At 40.2% G+C, this 10,926-nt stretch overlaps 1 pseudogene; it reads right to left on the bottom strand.

Annotated features, from left to right (window-relative positions):
- Nucleotides 1–10,926, bottom strand: part of LOC139382530 (extracellular calcium-sensing receptor-like) — a 45,965-nt pseudogene that overhangs the window by 21,360 nt on the left and 13,679 nt on the right.

Below are 10,926 nucleotides of genomic sequence, written 5' to 3'. Positions count from 1 at the left end.
GTTAATTACAGTTACATGAGTAATCAGTTTCATCGCGTAATAATAATTACAGAGAGTTATTTAATAAATAGGTCTTCAGGTTTAATGATGCCAAAGACATGACATTAACCCAGAACATTAAACAGAAAATGATGTCTCCTAGGCCAATTCTTGGGGTGCTATGCATCTCTTTTCATGAACCCAATGATAAAAGCACGAGGACATTCTGTATTAGGCCCCTGAATGTTTTAAAGGAGTTTTGGATACGAGTGATGGACACATGTCTTACATATTCCAACCTGAGGATTCTACTGTTAAGATATTCACAGACAGCGGACCCAATCCCCTTTATGCAAAAGCTGGGAGTTTTTCTCCTGCGCTGTGCTGTGTATGAGAGAATGGCTTAAGATAAGGCTAGCGCTCTGTCAAATTGAACAGGCCCTGAGTGGTACAACCCTGCCAGGATATGCAATGGAAGAACTTGTGTGCGGGCGCAGTGATTTGAAGGCCCTAAGATTCGCTTCAATGGCGTATAGCCCCGATTCCAAAGTGACAATTTTAGCATGTGAACAATTTGATAGCGCAAATAAGATGAAGTCTGTCAGTTCATATGTATTTTCCAAAGCCTGCAAGGATGTAAACTTTTTTATGTCAGTATTTAGCTTTAAATTGATTGATTACCCTATATTCATAACCCTGATGAAAAAGCTGGACAGTTTTTTCTAAAATCGTGAACAATTACGTCGCTGGCCGCGTCTATCCTTAAGACATACCCAGGATCTCCATGCCAGACGTTTGATCTATCCCTGGATTGAAAACTTACGGAGCCTTGACGGAGCATGTGTGGGATATCCTGCGAGCAAGAGAGTATGTCTTGACGCTGGTGAATTGGAGACGGATGCCAGTCAGGGCTAACCTGCCCCTTTATCTGTAAAAAAGGAATAGTAAAAATGTTTTAAATAATTATAACATGTTTTAAAAGGTCTGTACTAAAGATTTAGAATTAAAGGGGATTAATGCTATACCTCAACCCTTAACGAACGGGAATCTCTCGTTTTTTCTCGTACGGTCTGTCGCGGAGCAATGCAATGTCTTATTTTAAACGAATTCAGTCTTTCCTACAACGGTATGTTATAAACATTAAAGGTTATTAAAAGTTTAGTACTGTCTGGTAATGATTTATAACTGTTGTACAACCACTGTTAATAAATTAAACATTCGTGCATGTTTCAATATTGCGCAGTAAAAATGTTTTGGATGAATTATAAGACGTTTTAAAAAGGTCTGTACTAAATATTATTAATTAAATAAATGGTTTTAAAGAGGTACCTCACATTTAACGATGGGGCTCTGTCATTTAGATCTATCATTATGCTATTATGTTTCGGGGAGAAAAAGTATTTCGGAAAAGACGTGTGCGTGCGCGGGTGTGTGTTTCAAAACAAAAGGGGGGTGTGGGGTGTGTGTCTCTGCATGGGGCGTTTGAAACCAAAAATATGTATGAGGACTGTTTAGGATTGGGTGGGCGTCTCTTAAAATGTGCCCTTTCGATTCATTAACACACGCCTTTCAAATACATTTTATCTCACCCCCAAGGACGTGGGAGGCTAAAAAGTCAAACATCCCCGGCAGAATATATCTTGTCGAGACAACTTCTTACGGTTTAAAACAAATGTCATTTGCAATCAGCCCATATACAAACGGCCCACAACCCAGGTCTATAAATTTATAATGGACACTCCCCCCAAGCTGCTAACCATGATGTTGTCGGAAGTGAAAAGGAAATACCGGCAGACAGAATATGTCGAGACAACCACCTGTGGTTTTGGGGTCTCTAAACATTCAGGGGTCCTGCCACCAGAAAAAACATCACCGCCGTTCTGTAAGATCATTGATTTGATTTGATTTGATTTGATTTGATTTGATTTGATTCATTACAGAATATCTCTCCTTTGAGCCAAGACCGCGGAGCGAGGCTAGTGAAACTCCAGATATCAACCCAGAACAGCTGTCACGTTCTGACCTTAGTTCCTTTGTTTTGTCTTTGTTTTAGTATGGTCAGGGCCTGAGTTGGGGTGGGCAGTCTATGTTCTTTTTTCTATAATTTGGGATTTCTGTGTTTTGTGTATTCACCGTACAGTACTGTTTCGTTTCGTTCGTTGTCACTTTATTGTTCTGTTCTTTAGTGTTCTGAGTCATAATAAATATCATGAACACTTACCCCGCTGCGCATTGGTCCTCCGATCTTTCCTACTACTCCTCCTCGTCAGAGGAGGAAGAAGAAACCTGTTACAACAGCTAAAAGACCATCTATGAATCCGTCCTAATGTAGCTTTCTGAAGGTGAGTTAGTGAAAATAATATATTAGGTATTTTTTCAGGGAATGATATGGATATTATTGATATTATTGGAATATTATACAGGAGTTATATGTTTTTTAAACAGGGGATAATGATTTTTTTAGGTAATATGTCAAATGCACGTGTTCTTGTCATTTAAAAAAGTATATATATATCGGATAAATATATGTTAATATTTTCTAACGTTTGTAGGGTATCCTTCATTTACGCAGTTGCTCCGGGGGATAAATGTTTTGGAACAGCCTTCATTAGAAGGGGGTTCAGAGGAGAAAAACGCATGCAGCCAGTCCCCATCACATTACTGTAGACATAAGTCCAATAATAAAATTCATAAGAATATTTATATATTAAAAACAAAAAGTGTGCACCCTATATTAAAAGCTATTTTTGTGTTTACAGCTGACAGACCGCCAAGAAGGATAACAGCCTCCTTATGGACCCTGAACAACATCGGAGGAGCAGATGTCACAGATGCTATTCTCCCGTTCTGTACGAATGTTTTTTCAAACACACCAAGAACCGAGAATTTGAACGACCCATCAATTATCCCGGGAACCCACACACGCTCGCTCCATATTCCAGACTCAAACAAGCAACGCACAACCCGGGCGCAAGTACATTGCACAGAATCACCCACTCCCGAAAAGTGCTACTGGGCAGGGAACTTACTGCAGTTGTGATATTACCAAGAAATGTCCAATATGCCATTGCAATTACAACCTTAAAATATACATCCCTAAACCTCATGTGTGTGGAATCATACATTGCCCAATCTGCCTTTGCCTAAAGTGCCTTTGAAAAGCAGAGACGCTGAAGTGGTTCAAGAAGTATGCCTGAGATTCAGAGAAGAGGTAATCAAAGATGCAGCATTGACCCCTGGAGTTGTACAACTATTGCATCGGCATGCATGAAAACCTATCGTACACACTATCTGCCTACATCCTCTATAGCTATCTCCTCGCCTGACAACTACCGCCGCCAATTCAAGTCATACTCTAGTGGGTCCATTCAATGGTTGGAGTACTTGGCCCAGGATAAAGACATTTTTATTCAACATGCTTTGAATAGGGGTGAGAATGCGTTTGGGCCTTATCATGTAGATGGATACACACCGATTGACGGTGTTGAGACCGTGTTTGAGTATGATGGTTGATTCTTCCTCGGTTGTAAATCTTGCTTTGTGCCCCAGCACACATGTGTGTGCTAACCCAAAATACTTTTGGGGAAATGTAGCAAGAGTTTCAAGACAAATTGGATTCTATACAGGCTACTTACGGGTTAAAAGTAAATGTGATGTGGGAGCATGAATGGAGTGCACTCAAAAAGTCTGATCCTCATGTTCGAGCCTTCCTTTCCAGCTATGACACGCCAGAACCCTTGAAACCACGACAGGCCTTGTATGGAGGCCGTACCAATGCTTTGACATTGAGTTATGTAGCGCAACCCGACAAGACAATAGGATATGTCGATTTTACATCCCTTCATCCTCATGTAATGAGTTCCTCATGCTATCCTATGGGGCATTCTTAAATTATTTACTGCTACTTTGACTGACTCCAAAACGATTTTGGTCTGATCAAAGCAACTGTCTACCATCCCAGGGGTTTGTTTGTACCAGTGTTGCCTTACAAGTGACCTCAAGGAAAACTTTTCTTTCCCCTTTGTCGCACCTGCAGTGAAAACAACAACTAGGAAAAGCCTTGTGATCACTCAGATCAAGAAAGAGCCCTGACAGGTGTATGGGTCACAGTTGAATTCTCTAAGGCTCTAGAGATGGGGTATCGTGTGGCCCAAATCTTTGAAGTGTGGAACTTTTCCAGGAAATCAGACACTATTTTTAAAGAGTACATCAAGACATTCTTGAGATGCAAGCAAATGGCTTCAGGCTATCCTGCATCGGTCACAGATCAAGAGAGCAAAGACAAGTACATTCAAGACTATCGCGACAGAGAAGGCATACTTCTTGACCCTGACAGAATAGAGGTCAACAAAACCAAAAGGAATGTGTCGAAATTGTACTTAAAGACCCCAAAGAATTTTGGGAATTTGTTTTTTCGGACCAATACGATATTTCACATTTTTCATTCTTGAGTCAAGACATTGCCCTGGTGCAATGTAATGTAAATGTGTTTCTTGCAGCATTTACCATGGCCTACGGCCGACTTGAACTGTACACCCTGATGGAGCAGCTTCAGAGGCGGGTTCTTTACCACGACACAGACCCTCTGGTCTATGTAAGCAAACAGGGTGATTGGAACCCCCCACTTAGCAACTATCTGGGTGGTTTAAGGCCCTGGCAATCCTCAACATTCCCCTCTCGGGTGTACCCAACTATAAGCTTCATCAACAGATTCAAGCTTTTAAACAAAAACGAGATACAGCACCCCTAAAGATGCCCCAACAACCCCCCCCCTATGAAAGGGATTATGATAACTCATTTACCCCCCTGAAAGTCTCCAGACCTTTTCCTAATCCCGATCTCTCAGGGTGGTTAGACGTTTTGGATTCATTTTGAATGACTATGATTAAATTCAACACATTTTATTTGAAAAATTAAGCAATTTAACATTTAAAGGACACATATTTGAAGACTTTTTATATTTTCTAACAAAACAAGAAACAACGTTGTCATTACTTCTTAAATCATCATTATAAAGAGACATAACATCTTCAAAAGAAACTCCCCGGGCTCTTTGGCGTAGGTAGAATACACGGTGTTGAACGCATGTTGTGGAAAGGTTATCTTGCACTTGTTTGATGCTGTAGTATAGCCTTTGGTCAAAAAATTCTTTAATAGATTTGGGGAAATGTGAAAAACTGGGGGGAAAGCCGTAGGAATCAAAAAAAGATGAGATTTTTCTTCCTCCTTCGTCTTCTAATGTCACAGCTAGCCAGTGTTCACCCGGCATGTGTTTAGGATGGGTATTGACAATAAACATGGCCGGCCACTCCGGCCATTTCTCAATAGGTAATTCATCACAAGCCAACATTCCACAACATTGTTTTCCAATCAATCGGCTCATAAGCCCTTCCAACTCTTGGGTATTCATGTCTTTGCTCAACGATCCTTAATAATAATCCACTAAGACCTGTCTACGGGCATTCACTTCCAAGATTGAATCAGAGCAGGCATAAACAATCATGCTACCTGTACAGTCTAAAGGTGTACCAAAACGCATTCCCAGCCTGAGGTTACCTTGGGACACCACAGACAGATTTCCTGAGGTGTCTTCATCAAGTATTAAATTGAAAGCATACAATGTGTAACCCTCTGCAAAATAATTTATGTCAATAGGTAAAGAGAGATCTTTTAGATGCCTCTCGGTAGCCAGGAATAGATTGTAAAATTCTCGCACAGATATGTTATTAAATTGTGGTTGGAAAGCCTTAGCAGGGACCTGACGTCCATCCTGACAGAGAGCTACATACTCTGCATTGAAGTGTTGAAAATTAAATGGGTTTTTATGTAAGCTGCCCGTTTTAGAGGCGTGATCAACCAAACCTATAACAATGTAAAGGGCCAAGAAAAAGGTTTTCTTGACTACAGATATCTACTGCCCACAGGTATGCTAAATGTTTTCATGGTAATTCTTTGGAGAGGGTAAAGGGCATTTCCTTTCATCAAAGCCTGTGAGTGACCCAGACGAACTGCCGGAAATACAGACACTTTTTTAATAAAAAGCGTTGCCCCCAACACTTTTAATCTAAAGTCACCGTCCTGGGCAGACATCAAGCAAAACTCATCCTTGGCCCTGGTTAATTTTAGTCTTAAATCAACCAAATTTAAGAGTAAACGTTCTTGAAAGAAAATGTCAGAGTTTATAGGCCCTAGCAGATGAAAGTCTCGAGATTCGGCACAGTAGCTAGCGCGTGCCTCCAGTCCTTTGTTTGCACCGGTGGAACGGTCTGTCGATTCCATAGACACTTGCAGTATCCGTGCCAAACAGCCCCTCGCTGAATTGTTTCTTGAGAGTGTCTTCGGAGTAGTTGAGTAAACACTCCATGATGGCCCTATAAGGGTATGTGGCACTGCTTTGACTGATTAGGCATTCACCCAAAGTCACATCCACTTGGGAGAAGATGGTGGCCACTGGGTAATTAATGAGACTCACTTTGGCATCGTCTGCAATATTAGCACCATCTCTTTTGGTCACGTTTAGACGTAAATGCACCAAGGTGTTGTTGAGGTCCAGATAGTTGTCACCGTGGCCTGGTATGAAACATTCTATAGGACCGTTGTCTGTAATGGCAGAGAGTGGGGCTATCTCCGCATTACTGGACATCTCTATTGAATGTTGGGTTATCTTGGCGCACCGATCCCTTTAGCAGGATCATTTAGCGGGGTCAACGTCCATTGAATTGCAGAGCGCCAAATTCAAATTAAATTACTACAAATATTTACTTGTCATGAAATCACAAGTGCAATATACCAAAAAACAGCTTAGCTTGTTGTTAATTCACATGGCATGTCAGATTTCAAAAAAGCTTTACAGCGAAAGCAAACAACGCGTTTATGTTAGGACAGCTCTCTCAGCAGACGATGGTAAGCATTACAAACAGCTAGCAGCAAAGTAGATTGGTCACGAAAGTCAGAAAAGCAATACAATTAATCGCTTACCTTTGATGATCTTTGGATGTTTGCACTCACGAGACTCCCAGTTACACAATAAATGTTTGTTTTGTTCAAAAACCTCCATTTGGTTGGCGCGTTATGTTGAATAATCCACAGGCTCGTGCAGGTCAAGAAGGGCAGATGGAAATTCCAAATAGTATCCGTAAAGTTTGTAGAAACATGTCAAACGTTTTTTATAATCAATCCTCAGGTTGTTTTTACAATAAATAATTGATAATATTTTAAAAGGACGGTAGCTTTTTCATTAGGAGAGAGAGAGAGAGAAAAGGTCTGCTCCAAGCTGCTTGCTCATGAAAAAATCTAAGGACACCCACTGACGCGATGTGATCATAATCTGCCAATTGTATGCATATTCTAGCTTCTGGGCCTGAGAAATAGGCAGTATCATTTGGGTACATTTTTCATCCAAACATCAAAATAATGCCCCCTAGTCTCAAGAGTTAAGGGGCCGTGAAAGATTGAGCTCTGTCTTTATGGCTTCACAGGACGTGTGGTGTAAAAGAGCCATGTTGCTTGTTCTTTTAGAAAATACTTCAGAGTATTTTTTTTGTTGTTTTTGGTCCAGGCCTCCTCACTTTACCACGTCTTTGACTTACTGAGTTTCTTTTAACGGTTAACCTCCGCTTTTTAGGGGCAGGCCTGAGCATTATACCCGGAGGTCTCTTTTTTGGTCTTCGAGACAACATCATAGGCCCCGAGCCTTCTTGATGCTCGGCATCTGGTGACGCCGTTCTGGTCATAGCATTGGCTACAACCTCACTTACTATATTTTTTGCCGCTGATTTTAAATGTGGTTTGGCTATGCTGAGGCCTCTCTACATAAACAGTAAAACCATCCTAAAGAGGTTACGAAATATACCTCCTATCCCCGAACCGTACATGGTTGGGGATCCATAATAGCCGGGTAAACCATTAACCACTTGAGCAACATAGTATGACATAGCGGTTAGGGTCGAGATGTTGGTGGTCCATAACCCTTTTAATTTATTTGTATTATGTTTATATAAATATATATATAATACTAATATTATACTATATATGTAGAGAGGTTTTTATGGGTCTAAAGTGGAGTTTTACAATCGTTTTACCATAAATAAATTTGATGTTTTCGTTCTGATCCGTTTAAGGTCAACCAGAATGTTTTCAATATATTTCTTGCTTACAGGTACGTAGTGTGGCTTGTCGTAGGTGACAGTGATTATGTCCCCATCCTTAACGTCTATATGAACTGCTCTCAGGAGGGGCACACAGCTGTCTCCGACCCTTTGATAGGATATGATGTCGGTATACACAAATATGTTGTAAAATCCTGCATGTATATCCGCAGGGAATGGGAATAATTTACATACGTCCATTGAATTGGGACCCATCCCCAACATGTAGGCTAAATTACGCTGGTTTTTATACCCCCACCAGCATCCCCTGAGATTTGTACATGTTTATGTATAGGGTTGTAGATCAAGAGTATTTCCATATTGTTCTGGGTTAGGAGTTAATTCAACTCTGAGACGATCCTGTCGATGGTTCTGTAGAATCCTTTTTTAACCTTAATAAGTTTTGCAGGTTCCGATATCCTTTTGCAATAAAAATCACGGTCCTTATCCTTGATATCATACCAACTATGGGGGTATGTAATCTCACTGAGACCTACTTCCCAGGCGTCTGATAACTCTATAGGCTTTGGAAAATTGGTTGTATAATTCGAACTTTGGTTATTACGATATATATGTGCAGACGCATTACTGGGGAGAGTCAGGTAGAAGCCGCTGTGTTCCGTGATGCACTCCTGTGTACACGCGAATGATGCTGTATTTATCATGCATGAGGGTATAAAAACTTCTTATGGTATACACTTGGCCAAAAGCCAGGGAAAATGCTGTGCGGCAAATTCAAATAAAATGATATAAAAATCAAACTTTCATTAAATCACACATTACAGATTCTAAATTAAAGCTACACTCGTTGTGAATCCAGCCAACATGTCAGATTTTAAAAAGGCTTTTTGGCGAAAGCATAAGAAGCTATTATCTGATGATAGCACAACAGTAAACAAAGAGAGTACCATATTTCAACCCTGCAGGCGCTACACAAAACGCAGAAATAAAATATAAAACATGCCTTACCTTCGACGAGCTTCTTTTGTTGGCACTCCAATATGTCCCATAAACATCACAATTGGTCCCTTTGTTTGATTAATTCCGTCCATATATATCCAAAATGTCCATTTATTTGGCACGTTTGATCCAGAAAAAACAGCTTCCAAATTGCGCAACGTCACTACAAAATATTTCAAAAGTTGCCTGTAAACTTTGCCAAAACATTTCAAACTACTTTTGTAATACAACTTGTATTGTTAAACGTTAATATTCGATCAAATTGAAGACGGGTCTATCTGTGTTCAATACAGGAAGACAACAAACCAAGCTACTTTTCAAGTCTTGCGCAACTCTCAACAGTGTTACGCAGTTCCTAGATGGCCATACTGTTTCACTGTACAAAGGAATAACCTCAACCAAATTCAAAAGACTGGTGACATCCAGTGGAAGTGGTAGGAACTGAAAACAAGTTCCTAACAAATATCGTTTCCCAATGAGAAAACACTGAACAGACAGAGACCTAAAAAAAAAAATCTGAAAGGTTAGTCCTCGGGGTTTTGCCTGCTACATAAGTTATGTTATACTCACAGACATGATTCAAACTGTTTTAGAAACTTCAGTGTGCTTTATATCCAAATCTACTAACAATGCATATCTTATATTCTTGGCCTGAGTAGCAGGAAGTTGAAATTGGGCACGCTATTTATCCAAAAGTGAAAATGCTGCCCCTTATATACCTTAAGAATTTAAGGGCACTCCTCTTATTGTTGAAGCAGTCCTTTGGGTATCAGGGCGTGGTTTTCGCAGCCGTGTACTTAGTTTTCTTCGGGGGCTGTCCCTTCTGAGGATGTACCTTCTTGGTGTTCCTTTGAATCATAATCCTCAGGATTCGTATATATTATGCACTTCTTTACATGAACAATGCTCTGCCGCTGTTGGCTCTGTACAAAAAGAACGTCCAACAACTCTAACATTTTCAATTCCATTAGATCCCAACTTTAATAAGCATGTGCAACCTAAAATCCCAAGTCAGGCCACAATCACAAATGTTTTGGCTGCGTTTTCCTCGTTGCTGATATGGAACTCCACGCATCCACATGGAAGTCCATTCTTTCTTTATAATTTCACCCTGTGAAATACTTTTCCTGAAGAGTCAGGGGTATCTTCCCAACGGGTCTCGTAACCCGTGAACAACCTATACCCCTTTGTCATAACTTTCAGTTCGGGACACACAACCTTGCAAAGAACCGGCCAGTCTTCAAGCCCGTAGTCCACTCCTAAAGTCTGGTCTGTATATTCTTCTCCTTCAGCTACCGTATAGATGTTTGGAATGAGACTAGCGTGAGGTAAAGAATAATTAATTCATTGGAATACTAATTGATCAGATATTAAAATATCTGAAAGTTATATTAGGAAAATTATAAGTTTGTAATCTGAATATTTTCTTTGGTGCCCCGACTTCTTAGTTAATTACAGTAACATGATTAATTTGTTTAATCGTGTAATAATAATTAAGAGAGTTATTTGATCAAATTTAGTCTTCAGTATTAATGATGCCAAAGACACGACAATAGCTTGGAAAATTCAGGAAAAATATGTAATGGCTTTAGAAGCTTCTGACAGGCTGATTGACATCATTTGAGTCAATTGGAGGTGTACCTGTGGATGTATTTCAAGGCCTACCTTCAAACTCAGTGCCTCTTTGCTTGACATCATGGGAAAATCAAATGAAATCAGCCAAGACCTCAGAAAAAAAAGTCTGGTTCATCCTTGGGAGCAATTTCCAAATGAATGAAGGTACCACGTTCATCTATACAAACAATAGTACGCAAGTATAAACAACATGGTAACACACAGG

Source organism: Oncorhynchus clarkii, chromosome 24, assembly GCF_045791955.1.
Source record: "Oncorhynchus clarkii lewisi isolate Uvic-CL-2024 chromosome 24, UVic_Ocla_1.0, whole genome shotgun sequence".
Classification (NCBI taxonomy): domain Eukaryota; kingdom Metazoa; phylum Chordata; class Actinopteri; order Salmoniformes; family Salmonidae; genus Oncorhynchus; species Oncorhynchus clarkii.
This window is presented reverse-complemented; position numbering and strand designations above follow the sequence as displayed.